We start from the raw sequence: 15,282 nt of genomic DNA, 5'->3' as shown, positions 1-15,282 counted from the left end.
TAAATCTTGATACAATGGAGTACAGTGTCCGTTTCCATAATTACACTGTATTAACACTGGCGTAGGTTTTCTGAAAGTATCCCCAATGTCTGAGCCTGGTGTGTTGTCCTGCAGTGAGGAGAACACCCCTCTGGACCTGGATGACCATGGAGGGAGAACCTTCCTGAGGGTGCTGCTACACCTCACCATGCATGACTATCCTCCCCTGGTGTCTGGGGCCCTCCACCTGCTCTTCAGACACTTCAGCCAGAGACAAGAGGTCCTCATGGCCTTCAAACAGGTAGACCACCGCCCAATCCCATAGGCTCCACAGCCACAAGAACACACAGGTGCTCTGTATCATTGCTCCTCACACCCATCAATCATCTTATCTTTAGTTAGAAAGTCATTTTATGAATTAGCAGCAGTCGTCGGATTAAAAGGCGATTGAAGCTTGCTGTGAATATTCAACGCCCAGGGGGCGGGGCACAATTGGCCCAGCGTCATTAGGGTTTGGCCAGGGTAGTACGTCATTGTAAATAATAATTTGTTCTTAAATGACTTGCCTAGTTAAATTAAGGTTAAATAAAAAATCAATACAATTAAGTCTACATTCAGGTATATGTCTTCCTCTTAGGTCCAGCTCTTGGTAACCAGCCAAGATGTGGACAACTACAAGCAGATCAAGTCAGACCTGGACCAGCTGCGCTCCATTGTAGAAAAGTCTGAGCTGTGGGTTTACAAGAGGCAGGGGGATGATGACGGAGGGGACGGACCCTCAGAGTCCGACCATAAAAATAAGGTATTGTTTCAACTGAACTAATGGTTACTGTACATCTGAAGGCTTTCGCTGAATGCTTCACATGAAAATGAACAAGCTCTCATTCTAACTCTGTCCATGTGCAGGGGGATTCAGGCAGCTCAGACAAAAAGAAGACGGAAACCACCAGCAGTTATAATTACAGGGTTATGAAAGAGGTACAATCTTCTTAATTTTCTCTCATTGTTCCATCACACACTGTAAGGAGTCACATCAGATATGTATGAGGTAGTCAGTCTCTGAGCCCCTTCTCTCTTCCCCTCTGTTCAGATCCTGCTGCGGCTCAGTAAGCTGTGTGTCCAGGAGGGAGCGTCAGGGAAGAAGAGTAAGAAGCAGCAACAGAGACTACTGAGGAACATGGGAGCCCACAGTGTGGTGCTGGAGCTACTGCAGATCCCCTATGAGAAGGTACTGAAAGATAGGATGGGCCAGACCTATACTCTCATCACCTCATACTTTAGAGAGACTAAAAAGGCATAAAGGCATGAAGCAAGCACATAGACTTGTACAATTACGAGGTCAACAATGACATTTGTGGAAGGTTTCAATGATAGCTCCAGCTCTTGGGTTGTGTGTCTGTCTGTACTTGTGATGAACACTTTAGGGTGAGGACGTCCGCATGCAAGAGATCATGAAGCTGGCCCATGAGTTCCTCCAGAACTTCTGTGCAGGGAACCAGCAGAACCAGATCCTGCTGCACAAGCACATTAACCTGTTCCTCAACCCAGGGGTGAGTGGACTCCTGGGGTAAGGGTTGGCGCTGGGCTGGGAAGAACCAGTAGTTCTCCATCATTCCAATGCCAATAAAGCAGTTAGTTTAATGCTTATCTTTCTCTTCAGATTCTGGAGGCAATCACCATGCAACACATCTTCATGAATAACTTCCAGCTGTGCAGTGAAATCAACGAGCGTGTGGTGCAGCACTTTGTCCACTGCACCGAGACGCATGGCCGCCATGTACAGTACCTCAAATTCCTGCAGACCATTGTCAAGGCTGAGAACAAGTTCATCAAGAAGTGTCAGGACACCGTCATGGCTGAGGTGGGGCAGGATAATTGCAGTGCACACATGATTATAATGCAAATGAAACACACTATGCATTTCTGTAATATACACCAGCAATACTACCCAAACAAACTTGCTTTCAAATCTATATGGTGTGTCAGTAGAAGCTGATAAGAACAGTATGTCTGTCTTCCTCCCGCTAAGCTGGTGAACTCAGGCGAGGACGTGCTGGTGTTCTACAACGACCGTGCATCCTTCCAGACTCTGGTCACGATGATGCGGTCGGAACGGGAACGTATGGATGAGAACAGCGCTCTGAGGTACCACATCCACCTGGTAGAGCTGCTGGCCGTCTGCACCGAGGGAAAAAATGTTTACACAGAGATCAAGTGCAACTCTCTGCTGCCTCTGGATGACATAGTGAGGGTGGTCACCCATGAGGACTGCATCCCTGAGGTGAGTGAATGTCGGTTGGGCCAACAGGCAAACGGGGTAGACCGCTGGAAAGATATGATGAACCCTATTTGTATATTGTGGAACTCATCTGAACAGATGCTTCTTGAAGCAAGTTAGGCTAAATTATAATTATTTGGCTCTTGAGAATAATGATGTACTGTACCTAGGTAACTCTAAAGTTGTTAAAGGTCAACTGTCTCTTAGAACAAACTGGTTTTAAACAGTCTATGTGGCATCAATATGAGTCAGAAACATCAATTCTAGTGTCAAAATTGACTACAAAGTGTAAATAGGATAGTTTTGGTCATAAAGTCAGTCTCGTCCAAAACAGAGTTTTGTAAGTGAGTTAGTCATGACTTAATGGTTGGTTTTGGTATGGAAGCAGCTGTGCTGATTGCGCTCTATCAGCTGTATGCACTCTATCCAATCATAGCAGCCAGAACCTCCAGACAGTGTGACAGACCTGCCCATTATACAGCGCCTCAGACCATTTTACATAAGAAAGCACATCGCCAATATTATATTGAAATAACCCTTGGCCCTAAGCCCTTTATGAAGTGGCCACTTGCTGATGTGTTTGATAGCATCTATCACTCGAGTGTACCCTTTTTTGGGGAAAAATTTGAATTGAGACGATCAGAGCACACTTGTATCCCAACTGCAACTTGTCAATATTCCAAAAACCCAGGCATTCGCGAGCATCTTGTATCTCCCCGCAATCTGTTTTTGTAACATGATTCTCTATGAGCACTGCCAGACAGACGCGCACTCTGATAATAGATAGTGAGAAAGTTGTAAAAAACTAAACGGCACCGAAACACACACTTTGCCACTCCCCAGTGACTTGATAAGCTGATTGTGGCCTGATAAGCTGATTGTGGCCTGGCTGCTCAATGTGCCTGTTACAGTAGCTACTACTTGCTAGCTTCATTGACAATCAGAGTTGAAACTTAGCTAGCTACCAAGTGATTTCTGGAACTGATTTTGGGAACAGTGTGTAGCTTGTGCTTTATTTATCATCGTATGACAGCTTGCAGATAATGTTATAGACTTGTTATTGTTCTCAGAAATCAGTCCTGAGCTCGTAGCTAGACTTTCCCGACTTGATAGACTGTACGGAGTGCACTGACTAATTTTCCATGCTATTTTTTTACGTGAGAAATGCTACACCAAACACCTAAATTAGACCTCTGCAAAGTCTACATTTCATTTCAGATTTCTTGATTTATCTTAGATTAATTCTGACTCTTTTAACAAAGTGACTATTTTGAAGAAGTGGCTATGTTGTTGCTACGGTGACTCAGGAGGGACAAACAACAGTACCTGCCAGGGTATGATTAAGCAATAAGGCCCGAGGGGGTGTGGATACAGCCCTTAGCCGTGGTATATTGGCCATATACCACAAATCCCAGAGGTGCCTTATTGCTATTATAAACTGGTTACCAACATAATTAGAACAGTAAAAATCAATGTTTTGTCATATCCGTGGTATGCATACCCGTGGTATACCACGGCTGTCAGCCAATCAGCATTCAGTGCTCGAACCACCAGTTAATATGCAAACGTTACAGACCCATATCAACCCACACAACCAAGACGGCTCTCATTTGGCTCCTGCTTGGCTTCAGTTCTATAGCATTTCTTAATGAGCAATCTTCAAAACGAGGCCAAATCACAAAGTGCCGTCACCCTTTAATTCCGACCTTCCTCTCTAGGTGAAGATAGCCTACATCAACTTCCTGAATCACTGCTACGTGGACACAGAGGTGGAGATGAAGGAGATCTACACCAGCAACCACATGTGGAAGCTCTTTGAGAACTTCCTGGTGGACATATGCAGGGTAAATAAACACACATCACATCTGTTCCATATCTTATGGCTGGTCAACAGACATGCAGGTGACATGTTACTGATAGCTTGTTGATAGTTTTTTAAGCGTTCTACAGGGAGACTCTCCAAATAAAGTGTTATGGTTTCAAAATTCCGGTAACTTTTCCAAAATTCTCAGGTTTTCCAGAAATCACAAGAGCCTAACCCTCCCCTAACCCCGGCCAAACCCTCCCCTAACCCCGGCCAAACCCTCCCCTAACCCTGGCCAAAGTCTCCCTAACTCGGACAAGGCTGGACCAATTGTGCGCTGCCCTATGGGACTTCCGATCACAGTCGATTGTGATGCAGTCCGGGATCGATCCCGGGTCTGTAGTGACCCCTCTAGCACTGTGATGCAGTGGCTTAGACCACTGAGGATGCAAATTAAATTGTATTTGTCACATGCGCCGAATACAACAGAATACAACCTTACCGTGAAATGCTTACTTACAAACCCTTAATCAACAATGCAGAGTTTTAAAATTGTAAGAAAAATGTGCTAAATAAACTAAAGGAAAAATAGGAACACAATAAAATAACAATAATGAAGCTACCGGTACCGGTACCAAGTCGATGTATAGGGGTACGGGGTAGTCAAGGTAATTGAGGTAATATGTACATGTAGGTAAGGGTAAAGTGACTATTCATAGATAATAAACAGAGAGTAGAAGCAGCGTGTGTGAAGGAATGTGCGTGTGTGTGGCGTCCATATGAATATATGTTTGTGTGTGTTGCAGTGCCAGTGTAGTATGTCTGACTGTGTGGTTAGAGTCCAATGACTATACATCGAGCCTGTGTAAGACAGTCAGTGCAACAAATAAGAATAAAATAAGCAGGTCAATGCCTATATTCCATTCAGCAGTCTCATGGGTTGGGGGTAGAAGCTGTTAAGCCTTTTGGTCCCAGGCTTGGCGCTCCAGTACTGCTTGCTGTGCAGTAGCAGAGAGAACCGTCTATGACTTGTGTGACTAGAGTCATTGAAGTGTTTTAAGGGAGGAAGTGTGATCCAGTGAATGCTCACCCATTACCCACTGTCTGATGAGTCAACCTTGTATATCTGTGTCTGCTGTCTGTAGGTGTGCAACAACACCAGTGACAGGAAGCATGCAGACACGGTTCTGGAGGGTTACGTGACAGAGACGGTCATGAGCATCGTCACCACATTCTTCAGCTCGCCCTTCTCTGACCAGAGCACCAGTCTGCAGGTAACCATGACTGCAAAACAACACAACTTAAATAACCACCATAACACACAACATGTTACAATCCAAGCAGTTGAATGGTGGATATTCTGAGCTGTCGGATGAAATCTGGTATCAATAATTTTCTGTTGATAGTGATCTGTGTTAACTTATTGTTTTATAAAGGGCATTCATGAACATTATCCCCAAAGGCCCACACACTTACATTTATCATGTAACATATTACATTTCCTCAAATAGGTGGCGCGTCAAGTGTATGTAAGTATGGGTAAATGTCCAGCTGTGGTTAGTTTCCTGTCCCCTGGGTGTGTTCCTTACCAGCAGTCCTAGACTAGCAATAGATTTCATATGGAACTGAGTCAGCACCTTCCAAGAACCCTTTACAGATGCTGGCGTCTTGAGAATCCTCCCCCGAGTTCCTTCCCAGATCTTTGTTTCGCAAGATGCCATCACTGCTGGGATGTGTTTGCAAACAGCAAGTAGAGAATGGTCAATCACTCTGTGGTCTACTGTAGCCTAAAGAGGTTGGGAGGTGTGCCGTGTGAGGGAGTAGCCCATTGCTTTTCTTGGAAGACTTGTCCACTTCACTCTATGGCTTTTTCAACCACTCTTGGTGTAGGCTAGTAATACCAATGCAAGATTAGCATGTAAATAATTGCGTTTCCTGTTTTGCAGGAATAGTTTCACTCCCATTAGACTTTATTAGGTTTTGTTTTTCTCATCGTCATTTTCTCACCCTTAAAAACTCCCTCCACCGTCCACCATCCCACATCCCAAGACACTTACAGTAATATGCATGTACACAATTTATGTGAAGCACCTAATGATGATATTAATTCCCTTCTATCCCATGACAGGCAAGCATTCTGGGAAAGATGACTGAGGTATATGTTGTGCTGTAGGTTTGTGTGCAGCTTGCTTACAGGGTGGTGTTAGGTCCTGATGGTAGTGGTGATACTGTATGTATTAGACATTGGTACAGCAGAACTGGTTGATACCTGAACTGATTCTGTTAATAACCAACAGGCATACTAGAAGTGATAGACCGTCTTACCTACTGCAGGTGTATAATATAGCACGTCTACAGCACACACGGTTAAAGATTCTAGGACAAACAGGAGAAAACGCTCTGAAACAGAAAACATAAATTAGCATTCAGGTAATACCTTGTCAGTTTCAAACTTTTCTCTGGTTTCTCCCTGCAGAACATGACCAGTTTGTGTCTGAGAGCACCCTATGGGCTGAGATAAACCACAAAAGCCTTTGTTGATCACCACTGGGGATTTTAACTTTGGTTAATGTGTAACTTCTGACTCATCTTTTGACGTCTTCTCTCCTTTCATATCTCCTCTACTTTCTTCCTGTCTGTTTCTATCTGCTCTCTCTCTCTCTTTCTCTTTTTTTCTCTCTCCATCAGACTCGCCAGCCGGTGTTCGTTCAGCTCCTTCAGGGGGTGTTTAGGGTGTTCCACTGTAATTGGCTCAACCCCACACAGAAGGCCTCAGTTGAGGCCTGTATTAAGGTGCTGTCTGATGTAGGTAAGATACCTGCACTTGGCCTCCACCTGTTTCCCAAACACTGTCTTGATAAAGTATATATATATAATATTTCAACATCTTTTGAAACTATTGTTAAACGAGCTCCCCTCTTAAGTTTGCATCCTACTGTTTCATTGCACACAGCCAAGAGTAGAACCATTGCCATCCCTGTGGACCTGGACAGCCAGGTGAACAACCTGTTTGTCAAGTCCAACAATGTGGTCACCAAGTCCATCCTGAGCTGGAGGCTCTCTGCTAAGAATGCCCCCAGGAGGGACTCCAACGCCACCACATCGGTCAGCTACAGGAACATCATAGAGAGGCTACAGGTGAGACTTCATAATGACCATGTCCATCACCTACAGGAACATCATAGTGAGGCTACAGGTGAGACTTCATACTAACCACGTTTAAGCTACAGGAACATCATAGAGGCTACAGGTGAGACTTCATACTGACCATGTCCGTCAGCTACAGGAACATCATAGAGAGGCTACAGGTGAGACTTCATACTGACCATGTCCGTCAGCTACAGGAACATCATAGAGGCTACAGGTGAGACTTCATACTGACCATGTCCGTCAGCTACAGGAACATCATAGTGAGGCTACAGGTGAGACTTCATACTAACCACGTTTAAGCTACAGGAACATCATAGAGGCTACAGGTGAGATTTCATACTGACCATGTCCGTCAGCTACAGGAACATCATAGTGAAGCTACAGGTGAGACTTCATACTAACCACGTTTAAGCTACAGGAACATCATAGAGGCTACAGGTGAGACTTCATACTGACCATGTCCGTCAGCTACAGGAACATCATAGAGGCTACAGGTGAGACTTCATACTGACCATGTCCGTCAGCTACAGGAACATCATAGAGGGACTACAGGTGAGACTCTGGAATATATTGAGGAGTTAACGTTTGCATCTAACAGTGAGTTCAAGCCTAGTTCTGACAACAAGCCTAGTTCTGGATTGTAAACTGGCATGGTCAAACATATTGATTCAACAGTAGCTAAGATGGAGAGAAGTCTGTCCTTAATAAAGATCTGTTCTACCTTCTTAACGGCACTATTAACAATGCAGGTCCTACAGGCCTTAGTTTTGTCGCACCTGAACTGCTGTTCAGTTGTGCAACAAAAAAGGACTTTGGAAAATGGCAATTGGTTCAGAACAGGGCAAAACGGCTGTTCCTTGGATGTACACAGAGAGCTAATATTAATAACATGCATGTCAATCTTCATCACTACTTTTATTTATGAGAGGTACATGTTGAATGCACTGAGCTGTATGTTTGAGCTACTGGCACACAGCTCGGACATCCATGCATACCCCACAAGAGGTCTCTTCACAGTCCCCAAGTCCAGAACAGACTATGGGAGGCACACAGTACTACATAGAGCCATGACTACATGGAACTCTATTCCACATCAAGTAACTCATGCAAGCAGTACAATTTGATTAAAACAAACAGAGAAATGGAACAGTGGGGGCTGTGAAGCAACACAAACAGGCACAGACACATGCATACACATACACAACAACATACGCACTATACACACATGTACACAAGGATTTTGTTCTGTAAATATGTGGGAGTTGTGGAGTAGGGACCTGAGGGCACACAGTGTGTTGTGAAATCTGTGAATGTATTGTAATGTTTATAAAATTATATAAACTGCCTTAATTTTGCTGGACCCCAGGAAGAGTAGCTGCTGCCTTGGCAGCCATTGTTTTTGGTAAACAATGGTTAACTTCTGCTTTTATATGTTTGTCGATTGAGCAGTCTGAGACAATAAGGTCACAATGTTGACCAGCATATTTTTCAGTTTTGTCAGCTTCCCTGTTGGGGCAGGACTTCAACAGTAGGGGCTGGCAGCCAGGCACCTAACTCATAGAGACAGTTAGGTTGGGATCAGACCTACCCCTGATCTAACATTCAGTGTGCCAATGCCCTGAGTTTGCCTGTACCCTGTCTGTGTCCTATCTCTGTTTCTGCTACGCCTCAAACCGTGCCTGTCCTCTGCTCTGCTTTGTGTTGTAGGACATAGTGTCGGCCCTGGAGGACCGTCTGCATCCCCTGGTCCAGGCTGAGCTGTCTGTCCTGGTGGACGTGCTGCATCGCCCTGAGCTGCTGTTCCCTGAGAACACAGACGCCCGCAGGAAATGTGAGAGCGGCGGCTTCATCTCCAAGTGAGACCCCAGTACCCACAAACCACGGCAAGCCACCCACATCCCTGACAAGTTTACAAACATTCGATGCGCCTCTTTCCACGTCCAGTGATGGACCATAGTCTGCAATTTTCTTTGAAATTCTGCAATTTCTTCCAAAGCATTCGTAAACCAAATAAGGGTTAGTCCACTAGGAAATTACCTAGCTGTGGTTTGACTGAAAAGTCTGTACAGTCTCATGATACTGTCTCTGTGTTCAGGAATGCATGGTGTTAACCTGATCTGAGCTCTTTCATACTGTACCTGTTGTACTGTAACTAGAGTTGGGACACATTTCCCCTGTAAGTCTACACAGTAACTGAATTCATCATTGAGCAGGGCGTCCCGCTCCAAACAGGCTAAGTACGGAAGTGACCCAGGGCTTTGTTTTCACATGTCCTACCCTGAACCTACTGGAGCTCTGGCTCCCTCACACAGTCCTCCCTCCCTCCCTCTCTCCCTCCAAGCCTGCCTCCCCCACACAGGCCAGGCCATTCCTGTGTGTGTTGTGCTTGATAAGGGCTGAGATTGGATAACAGGGTGGGAGTGTGGATGTCTGTGCTCTTTGAACAGATTCCGGCTCAGGGATTAGCCTACTGTAAAGGGCCGCAGGGAGGGGAAATTCATATGTGGAGGAGCACGTGAGACACCACCAGTTCACACTGATTCAGAAAACTGACTTACGGTACAAAGGCAATACAGTACAGTACTAGCCTCAATGTGTAGAATACAATGGGACCTTTATGGAAAGCCTGTATGCCAGAAGAGATTGGGTCTACTGGTTCATTGAAGCTTCAGCACTTGACTCATATACAGGATTGGTCATTTGGATTTAAAGGCTCCTAACCATGAATACAGTAAAATGCAGAACCTGATTGACCGCTCTAAGACCCACGTGAGGTCAAATCTCTACCCAAACATTTACAGCCAATAATAAATTAAGCCAATCAATTAGGATTATGCCAAGAAGACATTTGCCCTCATCTCTAAACTACAAGATGAACAGTAATTACTCTAGTAGAATCTCTCTGAAATCAGGGTATTTTTGTTGTTGTTGTGGTATGCAGTTCTGTACAGTGCAGTATGTGTGATCCACCTGCCCCTGACCTCTGACCTCTGCCCAGGCTCATCAAACACACCAAACAGCTGCTGGAGGAGAACGAGGAGCGGCTGTGTATCAAGGTGCTGCAGACTCTGAGGGAGATGATGACCAAAGACCGTGGCTATGGGGAGAAGGTAGCTACCTACACTAAAATGTCCCTCTTCACCACCTCACAATACTCATCTGGTTCTCTCTACGCTGGGATTTATCATGAGAGGAAACAGAGTTACTAGGAGGCCTGGTATTCTGTAGCTCTTTACAGAGGTCAGTGCAGAGGTCAGGGTTTAAGAGCAAAGATGGAGTTGGAGGTTCAGTTTTCCTCTGCTGACCTGTGCCCTCCCCAAGATACTGGGTGTACTCAGATCTGTGATTGGATGGGATGAGTCTTTTGGCTTGGTTTATAACCTACAGTAGCAGTTGCCCTTCTGCAGGAATAAGATGCCACGGGTGTGTGTATATACAGTATCCTCCGTGCTATTCACAATCACACACTAAGACACGCGCTTAAACACTAATACACCATTTATGTGCCAATGACTCTCTGTACTAATCTCTGATTAATGCACTTTGTTCTCTCTGCTGTTCTGTTGATACTTACAAATCCATTGCTTTGAGATGTAGTAACTTGTGTGTTTTTTACTAACTGACATGGTGTGTGTTTCTGTCCAACTGTTTGTCTGTTTCCAGCTGCCTCCCCTCCCCTTAACCCAGCTCTACTAACTCTGCCACTATACTCTTCTCTTCCAGCACATTGCCTTTGATGATGAGATGGATGTGGCTGAGGTTGATCATTTTCCTTCTTTCGTTTGATTTCCGTCTCATACTAGTGGTGTAGCTAGATGCACCTGTGCTAAAGTTTTGCTGTATTATGTGCTGCTGACCTCTCTGTGTCTGTCAGAGTAGCTGCCAGTTGCCATGTGTTGTGCTGTGTAACTGTGCCACCACTAGCATGCTAAGAACTGTCTGGTAATGTTGCCAACTTGCCATACTCCTATGTGTCTTTATTGTAGTAATCTGCTTGAAGTTTAGTTGCTGGTCATTGTGTACTTCTTTTGTATGAGTGTGTCAGAAGTTGTGTGTCTTTTCAGAATGGACTTGCACATTGTCAATCTTTTATTTTAGGAAACAGTGCATACAGACTGTAATGATAGACCACAAGGAGCAAAATGAGTCTATACGTCAGTGGATGTAGCCATTTAGTACATAACTGGAACACGGTGATGGCTTTATGGTTCAGTCATAATGATGTACTTTCTAGTCTTAGCAGCTTTGGAATTTCTGTGGTGAAATACTTAATGGTGCCATTCCTTTCTCCATCTGCACATTTGTTTGTGTGCATTTCCTTGATTCATTTATCCCCCCTTGTGTTCAATGCACTGTGTCACTTAAGATGTACAGTAATTTGCAGTGCTACGCCATATAGTATATTTATGTATCCTTTGAATGGGAAAAGTGGAGATATTTATTGTGCAAACTGCAAGCAACTTTGAAACAAGTTCAATTCGGTTTGCAGCTTTATTCACCACTTTCTCCTCACAGAACTGAAGTCAGACAGAACAAATTCCTTTGGGAGATCAAGTGGTAGGCTATCTGAATGGAGGCAGGATATGAAGAGCCAGGGTTTGGCTTGAGGGGGGAGCAGCAAGGGGGAAGGTTGGTGTCGGGGTGTTGATCATACCCAGTCTCTCTTTGGATGGTGGTCAGAGGGACAGGGGCAGGGTGGTTGCCCCTAAGCACCCCATCACCATTACCACAGCAGGTGTGTGAGTATTTATACACATGGAACTATCCCTTAAACGTAGTGGTGGAAACCAGATCATCCCCACATCCATAGAGGGTAACGGGGTGTTTGGGTGCGCAGGCGTTCTTGCTTTGCGTGTGTGTACTGTATATGTACATCAGGGAGTGTGTCTGTGCGTGCCCTAGAGGAAGTGGAAACTGCAGATATCCTCTTTCTTCCCTTTCATCTTGTACTGCGTCTGTCAGGGGACTTTCAGAAAGCCTGAGGCCGGTGCCATATGGGAGGGACTAATGTGGCATCACATTCTCACTGATGTCATAGAACAGAACACCTCTTTTACTCAGAAGCTGTTCTATTATTATTCCCCTTCTCCATGTCAACGCACCAGACTGTACAGGACACCACATTGACCAAAACCTATATTGAGAAGGTATGACATTTAAGAGCACAACCTTCAATCACAGATTATATCTCTTTTTTTTTTAAATTATACCTTTAGAAGGTTTTGTTTATTATTAGTTGCAGTATTACTGTAGTTATCTTTTTGGTCACAATAACATCATCTAGTCAACTTGTATTGTCTAGTAAATGAGCATGTACACAAGATAGTAATGAGTTACAGCAGTAGAGACTAACTTCCTTTCAGAAAAAAAGGAAAGCAAACAATGGAGTGAGAGAGACTGATAAGAAGGAGAGGTAAACACAGATATCAGTTAGACTGACCGTTGGAGAGTCTACGATCTGAGCTGTATGTCTGCCAGGAGGTCACATACTCACATGAGTGTCTTCTCTCTCTTTTTCCTCCCTCCATTCCTCCCCCCAGTGTTATCCAGTGATGGAAATCCCCGGCTACTTCTTTGTTGCCTGAACGGACCCTTCCCATTCGTAGTGTCTGAAGAATGTGTACACCCCACCCACACATCCGGCACGTGCATGGACCCAGGAGGGCCCCCCTATGGGACGCAGTGTCCCAGGCTCCATGCTGATCCAAAGCCCACACTTCCCCTCCGCGGCAGAAATGGCAGCAGCAGCACTGGGCTGTCTGTCAGTTAGCTTTTAAATTAGCCCTGTGTTCAGCCCGCATTTCTGCTCTGCCCGACATTGCACCTCCTCTGTGGCGTACCCCGCTACAGGCCTGGCATATAGTACAGTACTCCCCCTAGTCATCTGGGAAGCACTGGGGACTGTAGGTCTGATCCTGTGTGTGTGCCGTGTGACTCTCTCGCTCCCTTTCCTTGCTGTGTGTGTCCATGCCGGCTGATCGCTATCGTCTCATTATCCCTGGCAATGTCGCTCTTTCTGTCCCCCTCTCTATTTCTCTCTCTATACCAATCTGTTTCTCTCTGTCTCTCCCTCTTCTCAACCTTCACGGCTATTCTGCATCACTCAGTGCTGGTGTCCTCTCTGCCTCAGTATGTCCCTGCTTGTCCTCAGCTATTCCCAGAGCTTCTGCAGTGTGTGTTAGGCGAGGGGACCCTAGTTGTTTCTCTGATCCCCTCCAACAGGGGGAACTATAGGCATTTCTTCTGGCCGTGCAGCTCTGGCCCAGTTTCCATGTAGCCTGCCTTCGTCCTGCATGATTCTTGGGCTCCCGCCAGCTCGCAGGCAGCGGTTACATAAGAGCTAACGTTATTTTTTTCCCCTGGAATTCAGACTCTCCACTGATGTGTGACCTTCAGCAGTAATTGCCAGTAAAAGTGCGGCGGAGCTGTTTACTGAAAGACTGGCAGTGCCTCATGTTGGGCGGCACTGGGGCGAGCAAGGGAGCGTGGCAAGGGAGGGCAGGAGTACAGGCCATTTTCACAGCATACACCTGTTAACTGTTTCAGGGTGGGGGGCACTGCACAGCCTACACCTGTTAACTGTTTCAGGACCACCTCTGGTTCACGGAAGACCACTGATGTAATGGTGTCAGACAAGAACAAAGGAAATCATCTCTCTGTCCTCCCCCTTTGATTATCCCCTCTACCTGCCTATTTACTGCACTCTCTAGGCTATAATAATAATGCTAGGGGATATGAGGGGGATCAGCGGGGATGGGGGCCAGGGACAGGTAGTTATTGCTAGGATGACAGTCCTGTCACTAGACGAAAGGTCAGGCAGGTTATATAAAACAGAAAGAAGGGGGTGGTGTTATTCATCTTCACACCTTGAGACAAGTGCAGAATCCTTTCATCTTTCCACTGCTGAAATGTGGCAGTAACTGAAATGTGACAGATGACCTAATGTTTGTAGTGATCCCGCCCATTATACTACTATATACTTATACTATACTACTATATAGTCAACGTCATATAGTCTGAGAAAACGTATAAGTGGAACCAATGTTGGCAGTCATGGGTCGAGCTGTGTCTAGGGCTGATGCCAGCAGTTCCGTGGGGAAATGATTGGCGACCCTGCCCCAGTAACTGTGCGTTCAAGATGGCTCTTAACGCCCAGGAATCGCCGATTCAAACTCCCATTTAATGTCAAAATATATTAGTCACTCACAAAATAGGGAGTTTTGCTGAGCCCCTATCTTAGTTTACTCCGGTTATGGCCGGTATGTACTTCTAAAAAAGCAACCGAAAAAATGCCTCTTCGGCACCTGAAATGTATTGAGCTGTTGTAAACTTCCAATCTGTGCGTGCTTGTAAATGTTTATTGAGACCATTTTTGGAAGTACATACCGGCCGTAATGGGAGTATTTGAAGATAGTTACTCAGAGAAACTGCATATTTGGTGAGTAACTAATGTATTTTGACATTATAACTCTAGCAGAGCTGTCTAATGCGAGTTTGAATCTGAGCTTCCTGGGCATTAGAGAGGAGACGCATCATACTCATCGTCAACATCTCTAACACAGACACTTGGGCAGGTCGACCCCAGCCTTCAGCTCACTGGAACATGGAAGACAAATCAGGTCCAATGAGGACCGTAATGAATGTCATTCTCCACCACTCAAAATGTGACCAATGGGAAAAATACTTGAAAGGAACTCTATGACATTGTGATTGAATTGAAATAGACAAGTGAATCAGGGTTGACACATTTGAGCTTTGTTTGCATGCATCATCCTTTTTCCTGTGGATATTGATGTTTTATGTAAAGAGGGGCCTGATAAGGGGAGATTCTTGTCTAGTCTAACAATTACTCAGTCAGCATGACTGGGCTACTGGGGCAGAGTCAACCCCACTGTGGTCTGTCTATCTGTCTCTCTGCCTTTTCACTTTGCATTTCCATTTCAATGTATCACATCTGTCTACTCCTTCTAAAGGTCCTTTTTAACAAGGTGTTTAAGCAAGCATTTGAGTCTGAGTATGAGTCTGAGTGTCAGCTGGGGTGTTCGTTTTTTTTGTTTGTGATGTTTGTTTT

At 45.1% G+C, this 15,282-nt stretch overlaps 1 pseudogene; it reads left to right on the top strand.

Annotated features, from left to right (window-relative positions):
• The window catches only part of LOC115143394 (inositol 1,4,5-trisphosphate receptor type 1-like), a 151,866-nt pseudogene that overhangs the window by 52,291 nt on the left and 84,293 nt on the right, over positions 1 to 15,282 (top strand).

Source organism: Oncorhynchus nerka, linkage group LG15 (genome assembly GCF_034236695.1).
Source record: "Oncorhynchus nerka isolate Pitt River linkage group LG15, Oner_Uvic_2.0, whole genome shotgun sequence".
NCBI classification, from domain to species: domain Eukaryota; kingdom Metazoa; phylum Chordata; class Actinopteri; order Salmoniformes; family Salmonidae; genus Oncorhynchus; species Oncorhynchus nerka.
Note: the sequence above shows the minus strand (reverse complement) of the source record. Positions and strands in the feature narration are given on the sequence as shown.